This window comes from Cupressus sempervirens, chromosome 5, assembly GCF_028749045.1.
Source record: "Cupressus sempervirens isolate cs-2001-9-10 chromosome 5, ASM2874904v1, whole genome shotgun sequence".
NCBI classification, from domain to species: Eukaryota; Viridiplantae; Streptophyta; class Pinopsida; order Cupressales; family Cupressaceae; genus Cupressus; species Cupressus sempervirens.
Window position 1 is genome coordinate 950,054,209 of NC_143122.1, and position 16,264 is coordinate 950,070,472.

At 32.8% G+C, this 16,264-nt stretch overlaps 1 pseudogene; it reads left to right on the forward strand.

Moving 5' to 3' along the window:
• The first annotated feature begins 3,398 nt into the window (after positions 1–3,398).
• On the forward strand, positions 3,399–5,427 carry LOC149559100 (pectate lyase 1 pseudogene; annotated as a pseudogene).
• The last annotated feature ends 10,837 nt before the right edge of the window (positions 5,428–16,264 follow it).

Consider the following 16,264-nt stretch of genomic DNA (forward strand, 5'->3'; position numbering starts at 1 on the left):
AACTTGAAAAGACTTCAAAATATGATATATTGGTCATGAGTTTCATAATGTAATGGCTAGAGAAGCTGAAAGAAGAAGTGGAATAAAGAGAAGGTTATATTTGTGAGCTTTGTGAAAAAAATTTGTGTAAAATTTCTAGAAATCTGACTGTTGTTCCTATTGGTAAAAATTCATATGAAAAGATACAAAACTCTAACTTATATTTTCAGAACGATATTTGAGTTATATTTCATTTGGTTTTAGTTTGACCAAATTATATTAAGTTTTGTAGAAGTTATGGTCGATTTGGTGACTGTATGTCTGAATTGTCCTAGAGTTAGCAGTTTTAGAAAAGGTTTAATAACTTTTATTCCAATTATCATTTTGAGCTATAAATTGGAAAAAAAATGTTTAAATAATCCAAAATACATATCATAAAAGGAATTTGTGATATCATGTCATTTGTAAAAGTTATGAGTAAATATGTGAAGCATTTTGATATTTTCTAGCTCATTAATTTAGTTGAAAATGAAGCCTCTTGAGTTTTACTCCCAAAAGAAGTTTTGAAAAGGTGTACCTCACATGATGTATTTGAAATGATGTAATAATGTCTATTTCAAAAATGAAGTTGTTATTGTATTTAAAGAAAGCAATGGAAAAGGGATAAGTAGTTAGGAAAAGATTGAATATTAAATGAGAATTAAGGACATGAATGATATGGTTGCTATCTTTCTCTTGAAATCTTAATTAATGGAAAAAGTTTGTGATTATTCTTTGGAAGGTTGGACAAGTTACTTTTGCATTATGATTCTTGTTTTATTTTATAAGTGTCCTATTTTCATATGAATACTATGCAATTCATGGTTAAATCTTAGATGTACGATATGCTAGATTAGACAAGCTAAAATATATTAAGTAAAGGAATTTAATAATTAAAATAAAAGGGAATTGTAGGACATTGTTAAAAAAGTTTTGGTTTTTTAAAATTATTACCAACTTCCTAGATTTAGTCCAAGTTATGTGAGGTTCTATGGTGGGGCATTACAATAGAAGCTAATCTTTGACATGTACTGTAATCACAATATTATCATAGATATGAAACCTAGGCAAGCAACTCCAAATAAAGGTGGTGAAGTAGTGATTTGTTCAATGTTCTCCAAATTTGAGTGCAATAAAATAAAATGATAATAAATAAGAAAGAATAATAAGAACCTCATTCTAATTTAATTATGTTAGAGTCAACATTTTACAACACTACATACATAATCATTTTACATTAGTTACATGTTAACTATTTAAATATCATAGAGTAAAATAGTATAAAAGTATTCCAAGTTAGGCCACTATGAGTAATTTTCTTGTTGGAATGTTTGAATTTTTTATTTGAACATTTGAAGTTTACTCAGGACTAGCTTGATCTTTTAACCTGGAAAAAATAAATCATTGGCATGCTATAATGTTGAAGTAAGAAGCAAATGTAACGAATTATATGCAAATGGTAATGGACATCAAACTAAATAAAAAATGACTTAAATGTATCCCTTTCTAATATATTGGCATTCTCATTACTTGACATACAGTAAGAAGGAGTTTGAAATTTTAATTTTAACATTTGAAGTTTAAGAATACTTAGGAGTATGCTCCTTAACCTTGAATTAGTTTGATCTTTTAACCTCCCTAACATAAATCACATGCTTTAATGTTGAACTAGGAAGTAAATGTAACGAATTATATGCAAATGGTGATGGACATAAAACTAAACAAGTGCCACGTAGTGGCATGTACTTGCCGTTAGAATGTATTGTAATAGAAACAATATTCAATATTATAATAATGAATATGTATAGGAAATTGAAGTTTAAAAAGATTAGATATATAATACAATTATTAATTTTAAATTATGTACTACAAAATATTTTAGTATTGGAATATGTATTATAAAATAATATAATAGAAATTAACTTTGTATGTTGAACATTATTTTTACCATTCATTATGCATTACGTATAGTAAAATATTAAAGAAAATGTAATATATAACTAGTAATATTTTAAATTTTAAATGATAATTCAAATTTTAAATTAGGGGTGCTTGTATTTCAATTTTACTATTATATTTTTTTAAATATGAATATAAAATTTAATTTTTTTTTAAAAAGAACTATGAAATAAACATTTTAAAAAATTTACATTTGTTTTCAAAAAGATTTATATACATTAGAACAATAACTTACTTCACGATATATTTTCATCTATTAGTTTCTTAATAGTAGATTGTGAATGTAATAATTGTGTATATATCTATATTTATTTGCGAAATTCATGCTGTTAAAAAACAATATGGTGGGAGCTCCGAGAAAATGGGTCTTATAAGAGAAAATGAATTCAACCAATTAGAATGGAGATAAATATTTTTTCATAATATATTATATTGATTAAAAATATCAAAACTTTATAAAAATTGAAATGAGGTAAAAATGCTTGCATATAATTGGTTGATACATCCAAAACTAATTCACAAATGAGACATAGTGAATGCAATAGTAAGTACAATAAAGAATGACATATATGTATCTGTTTCCAATATATTCAGCACTGTGATATACCCGTTGCTTGACAGGCATAAAACAAATTAAACAAATTCATGGAAAGGAAATTTAAATTGATTATGTTTTCAAAATTTTAAAACAAAGATGTTTGAATGTAACAACTGATGTGATAGGAAATGCAGGTGGTGGTCGTTGGAACTGTACGGCAATTATCCTACTTTCTCGGAAAGATGAGATTATTAATACAGCATCTAAGATCAACAATAGCGTATTTTGCTTGCGAGCTCCTCCAATGAATTTGTTTGAAAAAACTCTAAACAATTGGCAGTTATTTTCTCTAGTTTAAGCAAGTTCCTAAAACAATGGCCTGTTACATAACTCTATCCAATACCAACTACCCATTTTCCTCTTTCGCATTTCCCATGCTATTTCAATGGAACATTCATTTCGCAGCTCCCTGTTGATAGTTCATTGGATTTGTTACTCCTAAATTCCTGTGAGAGAAAACATTGGATCACCAGATGGGAGATTCATGCAAGCAAGGGAATATTTTTCCCACCGATAAAGATGGGTTTATTGCCACCTGAAGTCTTCCCATATAGATAAAATAACTGAAACTGTCTAATAACTTCCCCTAATCATCAAACAAAAACAAATCCCCATAACTATCATTAACTCAAATGCCGTAACCTTCCTGGTTTTCCTCTGATATAATATTCGTGCAGAAGGAATGATAGCAACCACAGATTTATTTGCTTTTACTCACTTTTGTCTAAATTGAGGAACGGTATTAGTTATATATAATCCAAATGAAAATGGACAGGTAATTACAATAACATACCGAGTTGAACTTGTAACCTATTTTGCCAAGATGGTCAGTTCTGTAGCTATTGCTTTACTCATTCTTCATTTCTCCCTTTGCTATTCACAAGATAAAATGCTGAACTCCATTGATAGCTGCTGGAGAAACGACCCACATTGGGCAATGAATAGAATGAGGCTTGCAGATTGTGCGGTGGGTTTTGGGCGTTTTGCTGAAGGAGGAAAAGGAGGAGAGATTTACACGGTCACCAGAGATGATGACAACCCTGTGAATCCTTTGCCAGGTTCTCTGAGATATGGAGTTGGTCAAGAAAAACCAATGTGGGTTGTTTTTGCTAGAGATATGTACATAAGGCTCAAAATGCCTCTTTTTGTTACGAGCCATACTACCATAGATGCAAGAGGCGCTAGGGTTGAAATTGCAAAAGGGTCTTGCATAAGGTTATGGAATGTGAGTAATATTATTATTCATGGACTGACCATCCATGACTGTTGGCAAAGCTCAGCTGGTGATTGTGTGATATCCAAGTCAAGAGTTGAAAGAATATATGCACAGGATGGGGATGGCATCTCCATTGTCACTTCTAGAGATGTGTGGATTGACCATAACACTCTTTCAAAATGTCAAGATGGTCTTATAGATGTGACTCTGGGCTCAACTGCCATTACCATTTCTAACAACCATCTTTTCAATCACAATGAAGTAAGTATACAAGAGACAGTATGCCATTGCTCGTCCATCTTTTTTTTTATGCTGGTCATATGTTGAGATTTTGTACATCAGGCAAAGATACCATTGCTCAAACAATGCTGGTCATATGTTGAGATAATGCATTGAAGTTTATGTGGGTGCATTTAATCAGGAAAATATAGCATTGCTCATCATTCTTTTAATGCTGGTCATATGTTGAAATAATGTGTGGAATTGATGTGGGTATTATTAAATCAGGCAATGTTGCTAGGCAACAGTGATTCAGATGAAGAAGACAAAATCATGAAGGTGACATTGGCATTCAACCACTTTGGACCAAACCTCATGCAGAGAATGCCAAGGTAATCTATTCCGTTAGCAGAACAAGAATATGAGAAAATCTATTTGGTCAGTTAGCAACCAGGTGCTGCAAGTATAAACATGTAGCCTAGTACTGTAGCCGCTATTTGAATTCATGTATCCAATACTTGTTAAGAACTTGTTTTCCATTATGTTTGTCTTTCATTTCCCTTGCTTAGTTCTGCAATTCAGCAAGGTAGGGAAACAGCCTAACTCCTCATGATTTGTCTAATTCTTCATAGTTTATTGAGCTGATGTGTTTTATCTTTTTATTTTCTTGGTGGTGAAAAACAATTTAATTCTTTACAATTTGTGTATAGTGGTTTTCTGGATAAACTGTATATGTATACAATTTTGGATGAACAGATTTACTTACCAACCCATGATCAGAAATTCACTCTTTCCTTCTTGCCATAATGGATTGCATTAAAACCCAATTAAAAAATACTCACAATTTGTCTAAGAATACTTGACACATACTATATGCATTATAGAACATTCATTCCTGTTCTCCATAATTTATTAACCTATCATTTGCCTTTGTTTTCCTTCTTTAATTCTTCAATTTAAGACTGTAGATTCTTTAATTGTGCAATTTAAGAAGGTAGGGAAAAAATCTAACTCTTCATATTTATTCACTTTTAATTGCAGAGTTCGATTTGGGTATGCCCATGTGGTAAACAACAACTATGAACCATGGGGTATATATGCAATCGGAGGAAGTGAGCATCCCACCATCTTGAGTGAAGGGAACAGATTCATGGCTCCAAATGATTTTACAAAGAAACAGGTGACAGAACACAAAGGATGTAATGAAGGTCCAGCATGTGACACATGGATGTGGAGATCCTATACTGACCAGTTCCTTAATGGAGCTTATTTTAAACAATCTGGCTTGGGTCACAGGTTTACTTTTCCAACGTATGATAAAATAGAGATATTCAAAGTTCATAGTGCTACACTGGTGCCAGTATTGACTAAAGATGCAGGAGCCCTTATTTGTTCTCAGAGCATTCATTGTCGATAGAGACTTCATTTTGCCAATCATTCTTGTAAATTTGTGCCCAACCAAAAGTAATGGGTTTGTGGCTTACACATGTAAATTCAATTCGCTTATTTGCTTGCCCGGTGGAAATGTGTTAATAGTGACATAACTTCCACCAAGAGGCCATAGTTTTGATTTGAAGTTTATACTATACTGTACATAAAAACTCGTTATTAATCTTCATTGTATTTCAAAAGTTTAATCCACTGTAATGTCGATTACAGTAAAATATACCAGTGAAAAAAATTAATAGAATAAGTTGACTTGGATTTTTATTACCTGTTTGTCCATAGATGGTGTATGGATCTTCAATTTGAATTAAGTTATAAAATTAAAATGCAAGCAATGATAGAGACGAATGAAATAGAAAAATATTATGCTACAAGTATAAATCTGAATAGAAACCAAAAGACTGTCACATTATGCAAATATAGACATAAAAACATCAAATGTCTTTTAATTGATTTTACTATACTTCAGATGAGAAATTTGATACAGCAACATTTAGATATTATGTGGACAATAGATATGAAGTGACAATGTTAATTACATCTTTTGGATGAGAAATGGAAAGCTAAAATAAGATTGTATAAAAGAGCTTTCTAGATTTTGACAATTGCCACAATAATATGTAAGATTCTTGATCAATGCATTAATGGGGTTTCATTAAATTGTGATAGAGAAAAAGTTGGGAGTGAGCATAAACAGACGTCAAGAATGCCATACATGTAACATGGTCGGCAAATGTATGAAGTGCATGTTAACATGCATGTGTGAACAAAGAATAGGGGATGAGTCAAGATTCAAGGTGGAGGGTTTAGTTCCTTCTTAGCGTGTTTAGTGATCATGTGGAATTTTAAATTAGAAAGAAATATTAATCTGTGAGAAATGAGTCTAATCAATTAACTAAGTGTGATATTATTTAATTTATTACTTAAATAAAAGGATTGTAAGTTAATGTTAATAATGTGGTTAATAGATTAAAATTGGTTATTTGTGAGGGTAATTGATTGAATGGTGATTTATTTATTTACTTCCCAATTAAAAAGTAGTTAAAATATTAGAAATTAATTTGACTTGTTTATATAATTTTCCCTCTTGAAAAATTGTTATGATTAGAAGTGGGATAATAGACTAGAAGAAGTCGATGTTGATCAGTGTCACCATATCAAGAACTATACTTAGATTATGTGCATCATTGGCTAACCTCCCCTTCATGGTCTCTAGTGTGGGTCAACCATCTATCATTGTCCTTTATTTATTAATTCCTAAGCCTTACTAGAAATACATTACATTCTTAATAATTGGTCAAAGGAAGGAAGAAATCATTGATTTGATTTCTTCAAAATAGAGAAGCAAAATGGTCTTGTTAATCTATGCCTAATATGGGTCCTCTATCCTAACTTCATTCCTCTTACTTACCTTAGTAGAGGAGCAAGGTTAGTTATCACACACACACACACACACACACACACACACACACACACACACACACACACACACACACACACACACACACACACACACACACACACACACACACACACACACACACACACACACACACACACACACACACACACACAGATTTTAATTATATTTCTTCACGTAACACAATAAGAATGTATGAGTACAAAAATCTTACATCACTAAATGTCAAGTGGAGAAATGCCTTCTATTCTATGCGAGGCAACCCCAATGTGCCATAACAAAAGTATAGGGAAGGATAAGGGCAATATTCCTATATAGCCAAAATGTATCTAAATGTTATTCCTACAATTGGGTTTCTTCCATTTTTCTCATTGATTAAAATCAATAATAATACATCCTAAATTGGGGTCTCATTATCAATTCACTAGCTATTGGTTCCCCAATAACACTTACTCCATAGACATCCTAGCCCCCTTTTTATATTATATCCATTACTTCTTAGTGAACTCATAGTTACTTATGAGTCAAAATACATATATCTAATTGGGGACATCAACAACTCGTGGGCCATTTCAAGTAATGGTTTCAATACATAGGCAATTATTTGAGATGGTAATGTAGGTAAATGATGCCCACTATCCTATGTGAATAATCTATCTTATGCTTGTATACCTAGTTAAGTTGGAACATAGATGATCTACTAGGTTAAAGAAGGCTTGAGCACTACATGGATGAGATGTCACTTCACTTAATTGTGGGATTATAGTTATTTAATTCTTATTCAGAAATGCAAGGCCTAGGTCTAAATAGGAAGAACATATGGTTTTTTTTGTGAACAAGGTGACTAGACATATTTGGCGATAGATCTACAAAATAGTGTCTATGATTCACCTATAGTAGAATTTTTAGGATGAAATAAAAGGTCTAGGATTTATAGATTTTCCTAAACCTTGTCTTGAGAAACTAGGTTATTGTCATCGGGTAAGTGCACCAAGTTGTGGTGCCAAAAGGGGGGTATAAGTGGCCACTTTTTTTTTTTCTAAAATCAATAATTTCTAAACTTCGACAAGAATTTAAAGATAGTTATGCTCAAAATTTTAAGATATGAAAAAAATAAAAGTAGTAGTCCTTTGAATCTAGTTTCTAAACTACTATTTTTTTTCAAAATTGTTTAGTTTTAGGTCTCAAAAAATGGGACATAGAAAGTGGTACTGGGTAAAAGTACAAAATCGTGTCACCTTTTAGGCTAACTTATCAGAATGACTAAATTTGAGTATTTCTATCTAAAAGTCAATTTTGTTCAAACATATCATCTAGATAAATTCATTCTAGCTATAGTATCTATGATTTCACACTTTTCCAATTAGAAATGTCTATTAAATCCATGTTTTATACTAGTTTGTATCTACTTACTAAAGAAATAAAAATATTTTAGAAAAGTGTCATTTTAATAACTCTTATTATTTTTAATGCTATTTTTTAATAATAATATATAAACACTATTATATAGAGCTTGGAGTCAAGAATATTCTCATATAGAGTTTATAGTGTTTTAATTAGATATAGTATATTATTATTATTAAAAAGTTCTACCAAAATGTATTTTAACACTCGAGAAGATGTTAGTTTTGAGAAAGGAAAAAATATTAAATCATATCAAAAAAATTAAAATTATATGATGTTCTAGAGGAGAGAGTCCTCTTCTAGAATGTATAATTCTTCTCCTGGTTAGAATAGATTTTTTTTTTAAAAATGTGGTGGGAGATGAAAATTATAGATTTCAGCTGAGTTGAAATTTGAATCATTATAAAAAAGAAAATATAGGTTTAAAGTTAATTTTTGTTTTTTATTGTTCTACCTTTATATGTTATCTATAACATAATCTAAGATCAAAGGGAAATAAATTTATTTCCATATAGTTTTGTGGTGGGAACTAGACCCCTAATTTTTAGCATTTTCTAGTAGCTAAAAAATTGTCTATAAAAATTAGGAAACTATATCAATTCTTATTCAAAATAATTATTAAATATTATAATCATAAGCTTCATCCATTTCTACATATTTCATTATTTTACTTCATTTTCAAATTCAAAATAATAATGCCAATTTTATGTCATTGAAGATGGATAGTTATAATTTTGTTAGCCTTTTCTTTTACAAAAGGGTGACACAAGTTTGTGCTTTTACCCTACTATTTTTTCAGAAAAAAACATAACATGGTGCAAAGTGTGGCCCCCCTAAAATTTTAACTTTTCTTTTGAAATTCTTTAATCACTCTAGTGAAAAGTTACCTCACATCATGTAGTTTATCCTAGATTTTTTGGGTAATTTATAATATGTATTTTTTTATGAATTTTGTAATTGGACACATCCAAAAATGTGAAATATCTGTGTGCTCCCACTATAAATGATTGAAAACTAATCTAAAATCAAAACTTTTTTTTTTCAAAGTGTGTAGAATGGAGTCTAGTTTCTAAAAAACTAAGTTGTTGCAAAATTTCATGAATGAGCTAAAATCTACACCCCAATTAGTACATGTTGATTTTTGATAAAAAATGGACATACATTCAAAAGAAATTATAGTTGAAAGGCTTAAAATACTTCAAATTTGAAATAAATTATATGATTAAATAGCTAACACAAAGATCTACAATGTCACATAACTTGATTTTATCAATGGTTAACCACAAGGAAACTTGAAGGAGAGTGCACAAGAAAAATTAATCATTTTTTGTATGTTTGCTGCAAAAAATGTCTTAGACTAGTTTAGGGACTCCAAACCTTTGGGTTGAATCCCCAAGGAAAATCCAAGCCTTAGCCTTGGTAGAATCCAAAGCTTTAAATAGTGTGTGCATACCATAGGGTGTGCACATTATGTAAAACATTTTTAAATTTAGGCTTACATAGTGTGTACACGCTATAGTGTACATGCACTTTGCAAGCCTAATATTCAATAAAGAGGGAAGGAGAGAGGGAAGGAGGGAGGAAAGGAGAGAGGATAGAAAGTGATAGAAAGTAGAGGATGGGGAGAGAGTAGGAGATGGGAGAGGGTGGCATAGGGAGGAAGGGAGGGAGAAATGGAGAGAGAGAGAGAGAGAGAGAGAGAGAGAGAGAGAGAGAGAGAGTAGGGGATGGGAGAAGGTGGGATAAGGAGAGAAGGATGGACAAATGGAGAGAGAGAGAGAGAGGGAGAGTAGGGGATGAGAGAGGGTGTGATAGGGGGAGGGAGGGGTAGAGAGAGAGAGAGAGAGAGAGAGAGATGTGTGATAAATACATAGTAAAAGAGAGGAGTGGAAGAGAGATATTTAACTAGAGAAATGGACAGAGAGACAGTGGGGGGGATGGAAGAGGGTGGGATAAAGAGAGAGAGTGAGAAAGGGTGAGATTGGGAGAGAGAAAGTAGGGGATGGGAGAGGGTGGGATAGGAGGAGAGAGAGAGGGGGGATGGAAAAGGGTGGGATAAAGAGAGTGAGTGGGAAAGGGTGGGATTGGTAGAGAGAAAGTAGGGGATGGGAGAGGGTGGGATAGGAGGGAGAGAGAGAGAGAGAGAGAGAGAGAGAGAGAGAGAGAGAGAGTAGGTGGTGGGAGAGAGAGACTAGGGGATGGGAGAGAGAGAGAGAGAGTAGGGGATGAGAGAGGGTCGGATAGAGAGAGGAAGAGAGAGAGAGTAGGGGATGGGAGAGGGTGGGATAGGTTGAGAGAGAGAGAGAGAGAGAGAGAGAGAGAGAGAGAGAGTATGGGATGGGAGAGAGTGGGATAGAGAGAGTGTAGGGGATGGGAGAAGGTGGGATAGGGAGAGAGGGATGAAGAAATAGGGAGAGAGAGGGAGAGAGGGAGAGAGAGAGAGAGAGATTTGGGGGGAGGGAGAGGGAGGGAGGGGAAAGAGAGAGATAGACAGACCAAGGCATGGGAGAGGGTGTGATAGGGGGAGGGGGAGAGAGAGAGAGAGAGGGGGGGGGATGGGAGAGGGTGGGATAGAGAGAGAGTAGGGGATGGGAGAGGGTGGGGTAGAGAGAGAGAGGGAGAGAGAGAGAGAGAGAGTTGCGGATCGGAGAGGGTGGGAGAGGGAGAGGGGGAGAGGGAGAGAGAGAGAGAGAGAGAGAGAGAGAGAGAGAGAGAGAGATTAGTGGATATAATACAAACATTATGGGAGATTAAGGGATATGATAGAAAGAGTCAAAGAATGAAGGATAGGGGGGAGAGGGAGGGAGGGAAAGGGGGAGTGAGAGAGAGAGAGAGTAGGGGATGCGAGAGGGAGAGAGAGAGAGAGAGAGAGAGTGATAGGGAGAGAGATTTCTCAGATAGTGTGTAGCCACTATAGTGCATGCACACTTTATAGTGCGTATGCGCTATAGTGCATGCATGATTTATAGTGCATACATGCTATAGTGTGTATGTGCTATATTTTGTGCATGCTTTATATGCATACGTGCTATAGTGCGTACGCACTAAATGAAAATACCAAAAAATGGTTATAATGAAAGTTTGGGTCCCTATTGACCCATATTCATTTTTTTTGTCTATTGTTTCAACAAAAAACACAGGTTTCATGCCGTTGGAAATTAGCAAACACCAAATTTAACCATTAAATACACTATTTGAAGGTTATTTAAACATTCTTTCATGTTATTGGAAGCTAGAAAACACCAAATTCAATCATTGGATACACTGTTTAAGGCTATTTGCACATTCTTTCTATAGAAAAGGTTAGTGCAATCCTTTTTAAATATTCTTTCTTACTATAGAGACAAATTTCATTATAATTTGACAAGTTGTTTAATATATAGTGAATTCATTGAAATTTGTATGTTTGAATGAATTATTATTTGGAAATGGATAGAAATTTGACAAGTTGTTTAATATATATTGTGTATTCATTAATGTAATTGTAAATTATATATGTATTTGAATGATTCATAATTTATAAACTGTAAGTAATTCAGATGTTTGAATAATTTGACATATAGAAATCATCATCATGCCAAGGAAGAAACCAAAATCTCAAAGAATGGAAGAGAGGGAGAGAGATTTGGCAATTAAAAGAAAAAAAATGAAACTACTATGTCAACAAAGAAAGTTGCAATGCAATAATGAAGAATTGTCTTTCAAAGAGGAACATAAACCACCAATACAAAAAAAAAAAGAGAAAGAATTGGGAAGACAAAGATAACAAATGAAATTCTTACACTCAAGAAGACAATTGGATTGTGAAGCTACACCAACTTCCAATGTTGGAGTCATTTCATCATCTCATGTTGAAGAGACACCAATTTCTACATCTGACAATGTACACACTCCATCATGTCATGTTGAAGGCACAACATCAACATTTTAAGTAGGTGATATTCCATCTTCTACATCTTATTGTCGAGGCACATCATCTTTGGTTCAAGGTATGCAAAACACTCAACCTTATGTTGATTTTCAAAATGTTGAGGGAATAGAAGAGATTATAACACCTTCTAGAATTCATTTTAGAAGACCACAATATTTGATTGATATTGATACTAATATATTGAAATGAATGCTTATCAAGATTAACAAGTGTACTTGTCAAAGAAAAGTTAATTGTATGAGGAGATTATTCTTTGAAGAATTAAATATTATAGGTCAATGTCAATTATTTGTTGAAATGATAAGAAATTTGAAATTTAGGCCCATCATGAAGATTATTGGGGCTAAGAACGATTTATGATTCAAATGAAAAAAGTATTCTAAAGAATCTAATGAGTTCATATGACAAATTGGATTCTAAATCAAGCACCAAAGATAGTCATAAGACATGTACTTACATCAACAATAGTAAGTACCCAAATGAAGAAAGCTTGAATCATGAGAAAGACAAGAAAAATATTGAAAATTGATAGAGGTACTCTAAGGAGAGCCATGGTAAGGTGTGAGAGATTGGAAGATTCAACAAAAAATAAGTTATGGACATTTATCAGTAGACTACCATGAAAGGATAAAGAAATTAGTGAAGCTTTGAAATCATTGATTGAAGATTTTTGGACAAATAACATGCCTATTTCCCCTAATCAAAGAGATGTTGTAAGAAGGAAAATTGGTAGTCGAAATCACAATCCACATGCAAAACATTTTTTGGACTCAACTCAAACACAATTTTTTGCAAAATTTATTTGTATGTAACCTCAAATTTGAATAAATCAAAGATTTTTTGATTTGCGTAAATTTTTTTATGTGAAGATAAATCACACATGCACTTTTTGTTGTAGGATACATATTGAATTTTCTAACCATTTTGATGTTATATATATATATATATATATGTTTTTGCATTCTAAATTCGTTTTGCAGGATTGTGACATGAATGAGCCACCTAGATCTTTAAGGGAATTCATATCCAACATTTTATGTGAAATAGGGGATGGTCAAAAATTTTACAAGACATCATACTTGGATGGTACATGCTTATTTTGTGATTCTTTGCAACGTTTATCAACTTGTGAACATATGGATAGTACACATGCAATTGAAAATGAAATAGTAGATTATAGAAAATATAGGATAGTGATATATGCTCTAAAAGATGGAAAATAGGGTAAACTATGTGATTTAGTCATTGAAAAGATTCTAGTGTATGAGTTCATGAAGATTTTTCATGAAAAGGTTATTTATGAGTATGCAAGGCATATACATAGAGCTTGATGGTTGGATTCGCAATTCAAGTTGTACAAGGATACATTTCCACTGGATACATTGTTTTGATTGAAGAATTTGCAAAGGACTATACACTACAACCGCAAAATGAGGTACAAGAAAAGTATTATACTTCTCAACAAGTTTTCATATTTTTTCACATAACATTCATGCATTCACCTACAAGTACAGAGGATGACAGGAAGATATTGAGGGAGTACCATTTTTACATTAGTGATGATCGATCACATTCTACAAAGTTTGTATATGGTTATTTTCAACTATTTTATGCAGATTTGGCTAATTGGGGCATATGATATCGCTGCCACATTATTTGGTTAGACAATTGTGCATCTCAATTCAAGAATGCACATATGTTCTATTGGTTGAGTAGGATGCACAAGTTGTCTAGAATTCAATATATGTGAAATTTCATAGATGCTGATCATGGAAAGGGAGAGCAGGATGGTGCAGTGTATATATCAAAAGATCCTTAGCTTGTGAAGAACTAAAGTACAAAGATGGAGCAACATTGATAGATGAAAAATCTATCATCCAGTAGTGTAATGCTATAATGGGTCTAGGTAAGGAAGGTGAGTCTATGGTTCATAGATTTTTTTGTTTGATAGATAATACTAATATTGCACCATATAAGGATTGTTACACACTAACAAGATCAAGTGAGTTGCACTCTTTTAGAAGCTCTAATGCAGGTTCATGGAGTTTCCACACATATAGGATGACATTCTAGTGTCCATCATGTGCAAAGGAAAATTGGGATGAGTGTGAGTCGACTAAATGGATGAGTGTGAGTCGACTAAATTGGGATATACAAATATTGGACCCAACTGATACCTATCGTCCCCCACAAGCACTGGAAATGGTAGAGATGGATTCATCCATTGACTTTGACCACTTGCTTGATCTAGTGCAACCTGCTAATATATATATATCTTTGTAAATTCAATATGTAAATTTATAATTTTTACCTAAGTATTTGTTGAATTAATGACTGCATTTTGTGCATTTATCACTACAGGCCATGTTTTTGCTATTATTGCACTTGAAAATGATGAAGAAGGGATAGATTATTATTTGTGTCATTGTGTCTAGGCCAAAAAAAAATTAGATCCCTCAGTTATATATGGTGAAGGTTTAGATTACCATATTGGTGCGGTGGTTGTAATTGGCACATGGCTTAGACAATATTCTATGAACCCTAACTTGTGAATTCAAGGATTGGAAAATAGAGAGAAAGATTCTTCATTATTTGAACCTTGTTGTTGCATCAAATGTCCACTTGATAAAATATGGTCAAAAACTACATAATAAGACTCTTTGGAAGGTTCACAAGTCAAACCACAAGGCAATACTTGAGACAGTAAAATGTAGAGCAAAGAGAGAGTAGGGGATGCATGGAAGAGATGCTACTCTTAAGGAGAGGCCGAAGAGGTAGTCATTCTGAGAATTTGAAGTAAGTGCATCCAATAAAGAAAAGGCACATCATTAGAGGATATATATGCATATATGAACATTAACCAATAAAAAATATTAAGGAATACCAATATTGAGTATTGTATACAACAAAGATTTTTCCAAACGAAAGGCAATAAGTCATTCATAATAGTCAGACAATTAAGAACCAAATATATATGAACCATATTATTCTTACATATGTATACAGTATTATTGAACAAATCAGAATTAGCAAAATGATATTGCACATAATCTCCATTAGAATAGCATGGAAGATTTGCAATTTTAATAGTTATATGAGCTTTAGTCCCAAAAAGGAACATTACAAATATTACTCACTAATCCTTTACAATAGAAAATATTTGTAAAAAGAGTGAGACTGCCACACCAAAGGTGGCAATGAGTTTTTTTTTTTCTGTAAAGAGCATTAATATATTTCAATGAGAACTTTGAGGGATCATTCCTAGCTTGAGTATCTTGGCTTCCCAGTCCTATAAACACAAGGCTATTGATGAATAGGCATTTCTAACTGAAACATCTGTAGTGTTGGAATGAAGTGAGTGACCAAATTTTTTGCCTACTAATGAGACAATTTGAGGCTTCACTTCACATTACTATGTGGATAATTCTATAGCACTTGTTACTTATCTATCTAATAATTTTATGTCTTTGTAGATGTGCACTGAAGAGCTTTCGTCAATATTGGAAATAATTGAAATGATCATAAGAACAATTGTTGGAATAATATATGGAACTGGTAAAGAATGTCCTCAATCATTGTTTTGTCATTGATGTCAAACTTGCTACTTGCAGGGATGACAATTGCTTTAGTGATCCAAATACTATCAATTAGTTGATTGTCAAGGTGGAGGCAATCAATAAGATGTAACTAGAACACCTAGAGAAAGGTTGAAGTTATGATGTTGTAATGAAGTATAAGGATCAGCTAAGCCATTGATGAAAAAGTGTATTGGATGACATACTAAAAGATATAAAGAATGAGCACATTGAAACATATCAAAGATATAAGGTTTTAGCTAAGTCTTTTGTAAAGCTCAAACTAAGTTCAAGTGCTGAGTAAGTTCAAGTGCCGAGTAAGTTCAGGTGCTGAGTAAGTTCAAGTGCCGAGCAGAATCAAGTGCCGAGCACCAGTAATTCAATAATGTCGAGTAACACAGAGGTGCCGAGCACCAATAACTCAATAATGCCGAGTTGTTGCATTATTTCGAAAATCGAAGATTCGTCAGATCTAGCC